Source organism: Equus przewalskii, chromosome X (assembly GCF_037783145.1).
Source record: "Equus przewalskii isolate Varuska chromosome X, EquPr2, whole genome shotgun sequence".
In the NCBI taxonomy this organism is placed as follows: domain Eukaryota; kingdom Metazoa; phylum Chordata; class Mammalia; order Perissodactyla; family Equidae; genus Equus; species Equus przewalskii.
Window position 1 is genome coordinate 122,067,982 of NC_091863.1, and position 13,598 is coordinate 122,081,579.

At 41.9% G+C, this 13,598-nt stretch overlaps 1 long non-coding RNA gene across 1 annotated transcript; it reads left to right on the forward strand.

The window, feature by feature from the left end:
* Positions 1–1,014: 1,014 nt before the first annotated feature.
* LOC103543388 (uncharacterized) lies at positions 1,015–1,735 on the forward strand. Its single transcript, XR_011535949.1, has 2 exons — positions 1,015–1,167; positions 1,359–1,735. It is a non-coding gene; the product is annotated as an uncharacterized lncRNA (long non-coding RNA).
* The last annotated feature ends 11,863 nt before the right edge of the window (positions 1,736–13,598 follow it).

The following is a 13,598-nucleotide window of genomic DNA, read 5'->3' on the forward strand; positions in this document are numbered from 1 at the left end:
AGAGAATTTTCTGCATAGACCGTCTTGTGGTCTTCGAATAAAGACAGTTTTATTCTTCCCTCTCAATTGGGAGGTGTTTTTTTTCCCTTGATGCACTGGACAGAACTTCAAGTACAATGTTGAACTCCTCCCTACCGCTGCACTGTAATATTGTTAGTCTCAGGCTTTAGTTTCCTACATGCAAACATCCAGTACAACTTCCATAGGGAAATATCTCCTTCATCCTCTCTACACTGTTAAAACTCAAGCCTGGATACTACACCTACAGAGATGAACACGATCCCCAGATTTGAAACAAGACTAACACACTCAGCAGCACAAGTTTATTCACTGAAGTTTTGACAGCTGAAATTGCTGATTTCAGACTGGAAAGAAAACTGCAGAGAGCTACATGGACTCTGGAAAAAAGACATGGATGGAAAAGTTCCCTCATAGAAGCCAAAAAGTGGATGGACCATCTTCACGGTGCATAAGAGCAATTTGTAGGTGGGAAGTGGGATGATTCACAACTCCACATAGGTTTAAATACATCCACATTACCTCGGAGGGATTTTAGGTAAGACATACAAACATTAGGTAATGATGAAGGGTGGGAGAAAAGAGAATGAACCACTGAATAGGGTGGCCATGAGAAAAGGCTGGGAGGAAACGCCTTCTGCCTGCCATGTAACCCACCAGAACTGAACATGGAAAGATGATGAGGGGTGGAAGGTGAGTTTGGGGAGTTCTTTAGGTGTACTTTCTCCAACAGAAGTATTTAGGCTCTCCAGCATCGCCCCACCACCACCACCATGGAGGTATCAGAATGGTGCATTGTGAGATGTCTAAGCTGCATCTTGGCCTCCCCAGCATCTCCTCTCCCTCTATGGGCATGTCAGGATGGTGCTTTATGATGTCTAAGCCTCCTCCAGGGCTACCATTGGCTGGAGGAAAGCCTTGCTGACCAAACAAAGCTGAAGGATGTGGCCCCTCACTGTCCTGGAAAGGGGTATATATAGGCAGGTCAGCAGGCCTGGGGTAGACAGACCACTGGGAGGCGCTGACATGGCGAAAGTGACCAGGAAACCACAGGCTTCTAGCACAGTTACCGAACAACCGACGCCAAACACCAAAGAGAGGAAGATGAGGAAGGGCTCCTGTCAACCCAGGTCCAGAGGTAGTGTCAAGGTGAGATGACCCCGCCCAAGCTCCTCCTCTTCCCCTTTGACTCCTCCCACCAAGACTCCGCCCCTGTCCTTGCCTGGCACACACCTCCTCCTCAGTCCACATCCCTTCTCGTGAAGCCCCTGTTCCCACCCATCTCCCACCCTCTTCCCTCAAACCAATGCCGTTCTGTGCTCACCCTGTTGTCTTTCCAGGCGGCCAAGAAAACCACGGGGGCCAAAAGATCCCTTCGAGGGAGATCGACTGAAAAAGCCTCTCCAAAACGTCCCACCTCTTCAGTTAAATCTAAGAAAGCGAGAGGAACAACACTATTCGGTCACTATCACGGGCTGAATGAAAAGCTGAATTATGGTGAGGCAGAGGAGGACGGAGAGAGCATGGAGAAGCCCAGCACTTCACGTGCCTACCTGCACCGCCGGCAACTTCAGAGCGAGGCCAGAGACCTCACAGAGGAATCATCTGAGAAGTCTCTGAGGTCTGGCCCCTGAGAAATGGCCAGTCGTGCCGACATCATTTTACAGCAGCAGGGTGCCCTGATGGTGATTTCAATAAAACGAACCTGTTGTGAAAATGTGTGTGTCTCTGCGAGTTCTCTCATGGGGGGAGCGGGGAAGGAAGGGAAGAGGCATGTGTGTGAGCGGGAGGGAGGTGAGTCCTGCAGGGTCGGGGGTCAGACTATCAGGTCCACAGTTAGCCAGACATTGAGTACAAGGACTGGATGAAGACTGAGTACTGAAGACAAATCTCTTTCTTAAGTTTTTATTTCTCTGTGATAAATGCCCAATGGCACAATTTGGGGAAGTAAATTGCACGTTTGGTTTTGTTAGAAATTGCAAAACTGTCTTTCAAAGTGATTGTACCATTTTATGTTCCCACCAACAATGTATGAGGGATGCAGTTTCTCCACACCCTCACCAGCATTTGCTGTTGTCACTATTTATTTTAGCTGTTACGATAGGTGTATGGTAGGATGTCGTTATGGTTTTAATTTGCATTTCCCTAATGGCCAATGATGTTGAACACCTTTTCACATGCTTATTTGCCATCTGCGGGTTCTCTTTGCCTCTTTGCAGTGACTAGAGCTTCTAGTACTAGGTTGAATAAGAGTGGCAAGAGCAGGTATCTTCATCAAGATGTTCCTGATCTTCGGGGAAAAGCATTCAGTCTTTAACCTTTAAGTATGATGCTAACTGTAGCGGTTTTGTAGGTGTTCTTTATCAAGTTACAGTAATTTCCCTCTGTTACTAATTTGCTGAGAGTTTTTGTCATAAATGAGTGTTGGGTTTTGTCAAATGATTTTTCTGCCTCAAATTTCTGTGTTTATATGATTTTTCTTTAGCCTATCGAAATGGTGGGTTATAATGATTTATTTTCAAATGTTAAGCCAGCCTTGCATACCTGGAGTAAATACCACTTGGTCATGGTGTATAATTCCTTTTATGTATTTCTGGATTTGGTTAACTAATATTTTGGGGGTTTTTTCCAAGTAATTTTATTGGGATTATAATGATTTATAACACTGTGTAATTTGGGGTGTACATTATTGTTTATCAATTCCTGGATACACTTCATCGTGCTCACCCCCAGCAGTCTAATTTTTATCCATCACCATACATATGGTCAACCAATATTTTGTTGAGTATTTTTGCATCTAAGTACATGAGCGATATTGGTCTATAGTTTTCTTCTTTTTCTTTTTTTTTTTTTTTTTGGTATTATCTGTGTATGTCTTTGGTGTCAGAGTAAGAAAAGCCCCATAAAATGAGTTGGGAAATATTTACTTCTCTTCAGTTTTCTGGGAAAGTTTGTACAGAATTATATTAGTCTTTCCTTAAAAATTTGAAGAATTCACCTGTGAAGCCATCTGAGCCTAGAGTTTTATTGGTGGGGAGATTTTAACCACTAATTCAATTTCCTTAATAGATACAAGGCTATTTACATTATTTACTACCTTCTTGATAGTTTGTGTTATAAGAAATTACCCATTTCTTATATGTTGTTGAATTTATTGGCATAATCTTGTTCAAAACATTCTCTTTCCAGCCCTGGTGGTCTAGTGGTTAAGACTCAGTGCTCTCAGTGCTCTCACTGCCACAGCTGGGGTTCATTTCCCGGTCAGGGAACCACACCACCTGTCTGTTGGTTGTCATAATGTGGCGGCTGCATGTTGCTGTGATGCTGAAAGCTATGCCACTGGTATTTCAAAAACCACCAGGATCACCCGTGGTGGACAGATTTCAGTGGAGCTTCCAGACTAGGACTGACTAGGAAGAAGGACCTGGCCACCCACTTCTGAAAAAATTAACTATGAAAACCCTATGAATAGCAGTGGAGCATCTATTCTGATAAGGTACTAGAAGGTGAGAGGATGGTGCAAAAAGACCAGGAGGGTTCCGCTCTGTTGTACACAGGGTCGCTAGGAGTCGGAATAGACTTGACTGCGCCATCAGCAACAATATTCCCTCTTTCATGGCTCTAGGGTCTGTGGTTATGTTGCCTATCTCATTGCTGATATTGATAATGTGCGTCTTCTCTCATTTTGTTCTGAGCAGTTTGGTTAGAAGTTTATTGATCACTTTAAAGACGCAGCTTTTAATTAGTTTGACAGTGATGAATATTTCACAATGTATATGTATATCAGAACTTCAAGTTGTACACCATAAATATATACATTTTTTAGTTGTCAACTATACCTACATAAAGTTGGAAAAAAGAAAACTTTTCTTGTTTTCTAATATAAACATTTAAATTTCCTTGTAAGAACTGCTGTAGTTGCATCTCACAAATTTTTGATGTGTTACATTTTTGTTTTAATTCAATTGCAAAAATTTCCTAATTTCTCTTGGGCTTTCATTTTTGATCTATGGGTTATTTAGAAGTGTAATTTTAAATTCCCATATAGTTTTGGATTTTCCAGATTTCTTTTACTGATTTCTAATTTAATTCTACTGTTGTACAAGAACATATTTTTATGCTTTGATCCTTTAAATTTTTTCAGATTTGTTTTATGGCCCAGGATATGGTCTATCTTGATGAATGTTCCATGTGCACCTAAAAAAATATGTATTCTTTAAAGAATGTGTATATTGATGATGTTGGGTGGAGTGTTCTGTAAATGCCAACTGTGTCATGTTGGTTGATAATGCTGTTCGAGTCTTCTGTATCTTTACTGATTTTTATGTACTAGTTCTATCAATTATTGAAAAAGAGGTATTGAAATCTCCAGATATAATTGTGGATTTGTCTGTTTCTCCTGTAAGTTTCTTCTTCATTTATTTTGAAGCTCTGTTGTTAGGTATGTGCACATTTAAAATTAGTATGTCTTCTTGGTAGATTGACCTCTTTATCACTGTTTTTTCATCTCTAATAATATTCCTTGTTCTAATATCTATTTTGTCTGATGGTAGTATAGCCAATCCATGGTAGATCATTTATTATTCTTTTATTTTTGATTGATCTCTTTTTCATATATAAAGTAGAATTTTATAGAGAAAGTGTAATTGGATCATGCTTTTTTTATCCAAGATGACAATCTTTGCTTCTTAATTGGAGGATTTAACCTAATCCAAGGTTATGTAATCTCCCCAGGAGAAAGCTACATCCAATGACTGATCGATGCAGGTATATAAAGACTGGGCTCCTTCTTCTCAATTCAGGGACAACTCTGAAGGGCCACACCAGTTCCAGAGTTCCCCATGGGATCAGATGAAGTCTCTATAGTGACTGAGTCACAGTTCAGCTCCCCCCGCTACTTCTCCCTCCCTGCTTTCTTCACTCCCTCAGAGGTGTTGTACCAGAAAACATTTCCAATAGTCTTCTTGTATGCAAATCTCTTGGGAATCTGACCAAACACAAGCAATTTTTAAATAGAGTTGAACACACACCAACCCTTTGTCCCAGAAATTCTATTTCTGGGTATTTTCTCCAAAATAAATGAGGCCATATGTCTAAAGAAATAGTTGTATAAGAATATTTGTATAAGGATGTTCATAGCAGGGTCATAGCAGCCCAACATGGAAACAACCCAAATGTCTTTTAACAGGTAAATGGTTAAACAAAATTTGATATATTCTTAAATTGAATTCAGCAATAAAAATGAATAAAATACTGATATATGCAACACAATGAGTAACTCTCAAAAACATTATGTTGAGGGGAAGACTTCTGACACAAAAGCGTGCACAGTATATGATTCCAATTAAACTCTGAGAACATGCAAAACTAGTCTACAGTGATAGAAATCAGAATAGTGGTTTCCTTGGATAAGGAAAGATTGAATGGGAAATGGAATGGAGGAACTTCCTGAGGTCATGGAAAAGTTCTAAGTCTTGATTTTGATGGTGGACATACGAGCATATGCACTTGCCAAAACTCATATAACTGTGAACTTAAAATCTATGCAAGCTATTTTTGAAAATTAAACCTGAATAAAAAGTTGAAAATTTAAACGATATTGAAACTAAGCAATATTGTTAATAAATGTATTAGAAGTTGGTAAAACTGAAAGAGGAATGAAAATGATTATCACAACCCTCCCCCTTTAGTGTGGATGATATAATTCACATGGGGGGGCTTCTACATTGCTAATAATATTCTATATCTAGACTTGTGTGATGATTATATGGGTATTAGGTTCACAACCACTGTTAAATTGTATGTACATGCAGTTTTCTGCATGTATATTTCACATTATATATAAATATATATTTAAAACAAATATATTTAACAAAAGATTGGTATCCAGAATGTATAAGGAAATCCTGTAAACTAAAAAGAAAAAGACAACCTACTATAAAAATGGGCAAAATAAACAGGTGTTTCACAGAAAAAGAAGCACAAATGATCCTCAGGCATTTTTAAACAGCATTATTGATGTATAATTCACATAGCATATAACTCATCCATTTAAACTGTACAATTCAATATTTTTAGTCTTGTATTTATTTACTTGTTATCCATCACTCCTCTATAATTCTCTTTCTCTCTCTCTCTCTCTCTCTCTCTCTCTCTCTCACACACACACAAACACACCAGAATGTAAGATCCTTGAGGGCAGGGACTTTGTCTTGTTCACTTGCTGTGTTCTAATATCTAGAACGGTGCCTCAGAATAGTAGGTCTTCAGTATTTGCTAACTGGCTGGGATGAAGGTAGTTGAAGTGGAGAAAAGTAAATTGATTTGATGAATTTCTAAGACCTGGAGATAGATGGGGTTCAGGAACTAAAGGAGAGGGATGTGTCATCGATGACTCCCAGATTTCTGGTTTCGGCCATTCAGTGGTTGGTGATGTCAATGACAGAGATATAGGACACTGGAGGCAGAGCAGGATGGGAGGCCACAAATGACTGGAGGAAAATGGCATGTTGTAGTGAAAAGAGCATGGAGGCAGAAGGCAGTAAAACTAGGTTATTGTCCTGTCTTTCCCACATTACTCCGATCAGGCCACTGCCCATTTCTGGGCCATTTTTCTTTTGTGAGGTGATGGATTTGGGCTACATGGTTTCTTGATTTTGACACACAGATTTTGGTAAATATTTCAGGACGTGTAGAATCTGACCATAGACGCATGTTACATTGAGTCCATACCCCTTAAATGGCCTCCAGCTGGCAAGACAAACCTGTCAGTAATATCAAAGCTTCACCCATGGGTCTCTGAAGCTCCAGAGTGTGGTGCACAGGAGCTCACAAGCAAGTCCCTCACCTCCACTTCACCTGGAACACAAGGCATGCTCTTCCTTTGGCACTCCTGCCCCCACTGTGCCCATTTGTATCCGGGGAAGCCAGGGATGGGCAGCTCCTCACTACTGCCATTGCCTGCAACCCCCTGCACAGCAGTGGTGGTGGAGGCACCAAAAGTGCTTACAAGTTGATATATTTATCAAGTCACATTTATATAAGTTTTAGTTATAATCTACTATAAATTATATTTATAAATTTATATAAATTATACTTACGATATATAAATTCAATAAATACATTACATTTATAATACAATTTTTTATATTTAGATATATAAAACAAGAACAAGGATGACAATGACAATAAAGATGATGATGAAAATGCTTAATTTGAGGAGAATAGAAACAAGGCAAAATAACTGGACAGCATTAACATATGAGATGAGAAAGGGCAGCCAAAATCAAAATGTTCTAGGATCCTTGTGCAGTTTGAAAGGAGTGCAAAGATAGTGATTAATTTTAGATTTGTTTAGTCAGTTGTGCATGTTGAATGCTCAAGAGGTAAGCCATTAAGAAAAATAGAATGTATAACTTCCAAGCCAGTAGAGGGGAAAAGAAGGAGTTAAAATTTAAAAAGCTTGAGTGGATAGCTAGCAAAAAAAAGGAGAAAAAAGAAGCATAGAAATAGAAAGGACAAAATAAGATGGTAGAAATAAATGCAAATAATTACAAGAAATGGACACAGAGGAAGGCAGAGAGTGGTGGGTTCTCCCTGAGCAAAGCCCATGCCACCCCAGCCCTGGTCTGTCATCTTTTAGTGCTGTAAGTCCCAGGTCAAGGTCCCTGGACACTGCTGCATGCTCTGCAGGTGCCTGTGATGGAAAGGCCGGGCTGTGGGACTTGACCCCCAAAGCTGCCTGAAATCCTGCCCCGACTCCCACCAGCAGGATGGAGTAGGAGGACATCCCACTCCCCAGCTCTGGGTTCAGCCTGTTCGGGTGCATGGTCTCCCAGGGTCCTGCCACCTAGCCAGTCCTACTTGTGATAAGGCAGGTAGATTGGGTCATATGGGCCCCTTTGGTGGGGCTTATGGCTTCCAGAGCCTTTTTTAGGAGTTGAGGGGGGCAGAAGGGACACAGTTTGGCCCTGGACTTTCTCCCTGCTTTGAAACCTGGCTCCTTCCCTGTTCTTATTGTTCCTTAACACAGGCCTGCCACATAGCAGATCCTCCATACATTGTAGTTGAGTGAATGAATGCAATCTCAGCTTCCACTGTCTCTTTGTTGCTAAATACAGTGGATAGTTTGCAGTCCTTTCCTCGCTGGCTAACTCTGAGGAATGCGACAATGGTGATGGCCAAAATGACAAAACCTGGCAGATGGTGTCCCTAGAAATGCAAAATATTTATCCCGACTTGAGGCTGCAGTGCTAGAGATAGGAAGCAGCATTTTGGCAGTGGAGCCTGGGAAGACACGTGAGGCAAAGGTCCTGGGAAGAGGGAGCCTCTACCTGAGGGTGAGGACAGCTTAGCAGAGAGAAGTGGCAACATTTGTATCTGCCCCTGCCGCCTCCCCACTTTAGCAGCCTGATTGCCTCTGCAGAGAACCATGAGTGCACGCTGCCAGCCGGCACCTCTGCCCTCCAGCGGTCTGACTAAGGAGAGAATCCCAAGGACTGCTGACTGCTTTCCCGACAGGCCTTCCTGTCTGCCCCTGCTTCCCCAGCCCACGGGGGGCCCCTTACCCTCACTAACTTTACTGGTTTGCAACTGATGCCTGGACCCAGACTCCCGACTTCCAAATCCAGGAGCACAAGCCAACACGGGAAGGGGACAGCAGGCCCCTGCCTCTGACCACTGTGCCTCAGCAGGTGCGAGGAAAGGCCACTAGTGGGGAGGACCGTGCGAGAGCCCAACACCTGCAGCCTGCATCTTTTTGCTGTCTACACAGTCATCAGAAGGATCTCAACTAAAAAATAAATTAGATCACATTTCTCCTCTACTTAAACCTTCCATCAGCTCCTTACTTTCCTCAGAACAAATATCTTCTTTGGAGAAATGTCTATTCAAGACCTTTGCCTTTTTTGATCGAGTTATTTGTTTTGTTGCTGTTCAGTTGTAAAAGTTCTTTATATATTTTGAATATTAACCCCTTACCAGATATATAATTTGCAAATATTTCTCCCATTTCATGGGTTGCCTTTTCACTCTGTTGGTTGTTTCCTTTGATAGACAAAATTTTTTTATTTTGTTGTGGTCCAATTTATCCTTTTGTTGCCTGTGCTTCTGGTGTCATATCCAAGAAATTGTTCCCACATCAAATGTCATGAAGTTTCTTCCCCCATGTTTTCTTCTAAGAGTTTTATAGTTTTAGCACTTACATTTAGGTCTTTGATCCATTTTGAGTTAATTTTTGTATATGGTGTAAGATGAGAGTCCAACTTCATTCTTTTCCATGTAGATACCCAGTTGTTCCAAGACCATTTGCTGAAATTCCTCAGCTCTTAAAGGAAAAAGTGACAAGGAACAGGGTGACTGAAGGTGACCGGGTGACTGTGAACAAGGCCCTTCCTCTTGCCAAGCCGCTCACTTGCTCAAGGAACCTAAGCAAGTTCCTCAGCTCCTCCTCTTTCACTGTTTGTTCATTTATTCATTTGCCATTCACTCATTCATTCATATAGCGTGCGATGTCATTCACTCATTCATTCATATAGCGTGCGATGTCCAAACTCGGAGCCCACAACCTGCATAGAATTTAAGGGTCTGTGGAATCAGATGGGGGAAGAATATTCATTAATTTCACTAACTTCTACCTGAAATTTAGCCTTATGCATAATGAATGCAGGCAACCGACCACAAACAGATTAGCAGTACCTGTGACTTTGTCACGGAGAGAAATCCCTGATATTTTCGTATCATGTTATCACGGCAGCAGCTCTCCCCAAATATCCTTTGCACTTGTTACGACTTCCAAATTACAGTAATTGTCAGACCTGCCACTCTGTCTTGTTATTTAATGCATCAATAAAGATGCACATATATTTTATAATCACGATTGTGACTTTTTAAATATTTGAATAACTGTATTTCAATAAAATTTCTTTCCTTTGTAATACTACCTATTTTGTTTCATGCATTTAAAAACATTATTCTGAGAAGGGCCCCACAGGCTTCCCCAGATGAGCAAGGAGGTTAAGAAGCCCTGCCCTATGTTGGGCACTGGGGACACAGCAGCCCATGACACAGCCTCAGGAAGATCCCAGCCGCTGGGAGTGGGAGGGCACACAGATATGTAGATTCAATATAATAAGATTATTTCTGTACCAGGGGCACCAGGCACTGTGAAAATCCCACAGACTACACAACTCCAAGTTGACTAGCCACTTTTTGGAGGTCTGTGTATGAGGAGAGATCATCCATTCGCCAGCCTTGAGGAATGGTCCTGCCCCTGATGACCTGTTCACCTCTCTTTGTGCAGGTAATGAGATTCAGAGGAACCAGCCCTGCCCTCCTTGGCAGCAGAATATCAGTTCCCTTTCCTCCTCTTCTGCTGACACCAGATATATTCATTCAGCTGTGGGAGCAGAGATGCTTACCGTGCTCTCGGTAGCTATGGAAATCCCAGGGTTTCCCTAGCAACAGCTCTGGTTCGGCCTTGTTGCTAAGGAACACTGGTATTTCCCAGGCTGCCACATGAACCAGACTGCTCTAGCTAGAGGACAGAAGACTGAGAATGGCTCTAGGTCTGAGCCCCAGGGAATGAACGGTCCCCCTTTAACTCCGATCCTTTCAGGGTACCCTGGCCTATAGCCAAGTGACAGGTGGCTGCACACTGCGTGAGATGTCTTGAGAGGGGGGTGAGGAGGGAGTGCTATGGGGTAAGCAAACTAATAGAAAAGTCCAAATGAGCGCAACAGATGCCAGGAATTGGAAGACATTGGGCTTTGGGAAGCTCTTCAATCTTCAAATCCAGCACCTGGCTGTTTGTAAAGCACTTTTCCAGAGATTATCACATGCACACACCTGCTTGGTTTCAAGAGAAGGCCCAAAGTTAGAACTAAGGCCAGCCTCGTGAGTGTGCAACCTAGGCAGTCCCACAGGGCCCCATGCTTAGAAGGGCTCTGCACGCTTGGTATAGTGCTCTGTTGTCACCATCTTGAAATTCAATTTTTGAATAAGCAGCCTTGAATTTTTATTTTGCACTGGGAAATCCAAGATTCTGCTGCCTTCATGCTGAGGAGTAATTCAGCTCTCTCTTTGACTCTCTCCTTTCATCCCCGAGGCAGCCAAGTATCTCCTTAAGCAAAGAGCTATCTACCAAGAAAATCCTGTCACTCCCCTGAAGAGCAAAAGCAATGGCATGTAGTTAAGGTGATTTTTCTTCTTTTTTCTTTTTAAAAAAATTTTTTTAGGTTAACAGTGCTTTATCAAGGTATAAGTACATACAATAAATTGCACAGATCATAAGTGTAAAGCTTGACAAGAAATTTGACAAATGTACCTTCCCATGTAATCATCATCCTGGTCACAATGTTAGTTGTGGTTGCAAATAGAAATCCCCAGCTCTCTGCTGCAAGGTTTCCATGCATCATATGCCAACTCTGGCCAGGCCAGGTATTGGGCCCTGAGCATGGAGAGTTGAAGTGCAAGGTCAGTGGCATAGATGACCTTGCTGACCCAGCAGGACTAGAGCTACGGTGGACAGGACAGGGGCTGGGGGAGCACAAAGAGAAGTATAGCTCTAGCCCAGGCCAGTCACAAAAAATTCCCCTAGAGCATGTGACAGGTAGGCTGTATCTTTTAGGATAAGAATAAGTCTGCTGGAGGGAGAGGAGAAATAAGGGGATATTGTAGACATAAGGATGTGCAAAGGCTTAGGGATATCAAATAGCTTAGGAGAAAGAGTTCAGAGTAAATACAGCATAGGATGGTTCATAGAGTGCCACTTGGGGTCAGGAACAAGATATGATTATAGAGAAATGAAACTGAACTTCTTGTCTGATTTAGAAGCTGTTTCTGAGGCCAGAACAATCAGTGCCAGTCTGATGTTCAGGTCAGGTTTCATTATTTGTGGTCAAAGGCTGTTGCACAATACACGGTGCAAAGAGCAGAGACTGCATGATTCTCCAGAATACACATGAGAATCTCTGCCCCAAAAGTGACATTGCAGAGCGAGTTACATAAATATAATTCTCTAATAGATCACAGCACAAATTGATCAAGGTATCAAAAATCAGCTCAGCACTGATGTTTAAAGCAGTCAGTATCAAACAGATGTTTAAAGTTGTAAAACCAAAACGCGTTTCACTTCATTGTCCCAACATGTCATTTTCTCCCTCCTTAAACATTTGTTTTATTTTGTCTCCAGAATGTATCTTTTTAAGAAGCCTTTTTAAATCCTTTATGAAAAAAAGTGTACAAATAGATGACCACATACATAGATGCATCACAACCAGTCCATCATTTCCCACCATCCCTGACATAAATCAAATTTCTATATACACTTAAGTCTGTTTCAAGACCATTTCTTCTGTTCCAATAGTTTATTTGTTCCTGGCCCTATACCACACTGTTTTTATTTACTGTAGTTCCTTCTCTTTAAACATTCAAACATTCTCAAGTCTCTCCCATTAAAAAAAATTCTACTCCATGCCACTTCCTCGTGACCACTAGCCACTATCCTTCTCTTCTTCCCCTTTTACAGTCAAATTTCTCAAAAATGTCCTACATATATTCCTCTACTTCCTCACCCACGTTTCACCCCTAAGTCATGGCAATCTGATTTCCACAGAGATTGCTCTTGCTAAGGTCTGTCTCTTGACACACTCTCCCCTTGCTTCTGTGACATTTCATTCCCTTGGGTTTCTAGCAGTCACTTTCTTTATTTTCAGTCTCTTTGCTTTGCCTCTCCTTCTCTTCCCGTTTCTTAAACACTGAAGCTCCTGTGACTTCGGTCCTGAGCAGCCTTCTCTTAGCACTTTTCCTCCTTTACTTGCAGCTAGACCACATTTGCCAGAATCCCTTGTGATTCAGTGTAGTCATGTGACTGAGTTCTGACCAATGAGGTATGGGCAAAAGAAATGCATGACACTTGCAGATCTGGCCACTCAAACCTCAAACGTGGTCCTCCAAGATCTCTGTCTTCACTCATCTGCCAGCCAGGTGCACAGAAGCCAGTGGAGACCTGGGCATGCCTAGGGGCCTCTGGAGCTACTGGACAGGAGGAAGCTGGGTCCCCAACGGCGTGGAGCAGAGCCCAACCCCCACTCCAATCCACTCCCACTGACTTTGAACTATAACATGAGTTAAAAATAAAATTTTTTGAGTCAGCTCATTAAGATACAGAAATTGTTTGATACAGCAGTTGGCCCATCCCAACTGATACTCTATCTTGTGCTAATGACAACCAAATATATGAATCCCAGGCTTGTACTTCTCATTGTGCAACAAATAATAGACAATGGTGCCCAAAATGGTAGGAGGGAGAATGTTTTGCTTTAAGTAGATTATTAGCAAGTCACACAAGCTCATTTATTGATTCAACAAATATTTGTTGAGTGCCTACTGGGCACCCAATACTATGCTAGGCTCTAAGGCTGCAATTATGAGCAAAGAGAGATCCAGTCCTTGCTCTCACAAAGTTTAGTGTGAACTGGATGACAGTGGATCCTCACGTCTCTATATTCCAACTGTCAGAAACTTCTTCAGCACCTGCTGCTTCACACGAACAGACCATCCATCTAACTGAGGCTGCTCCC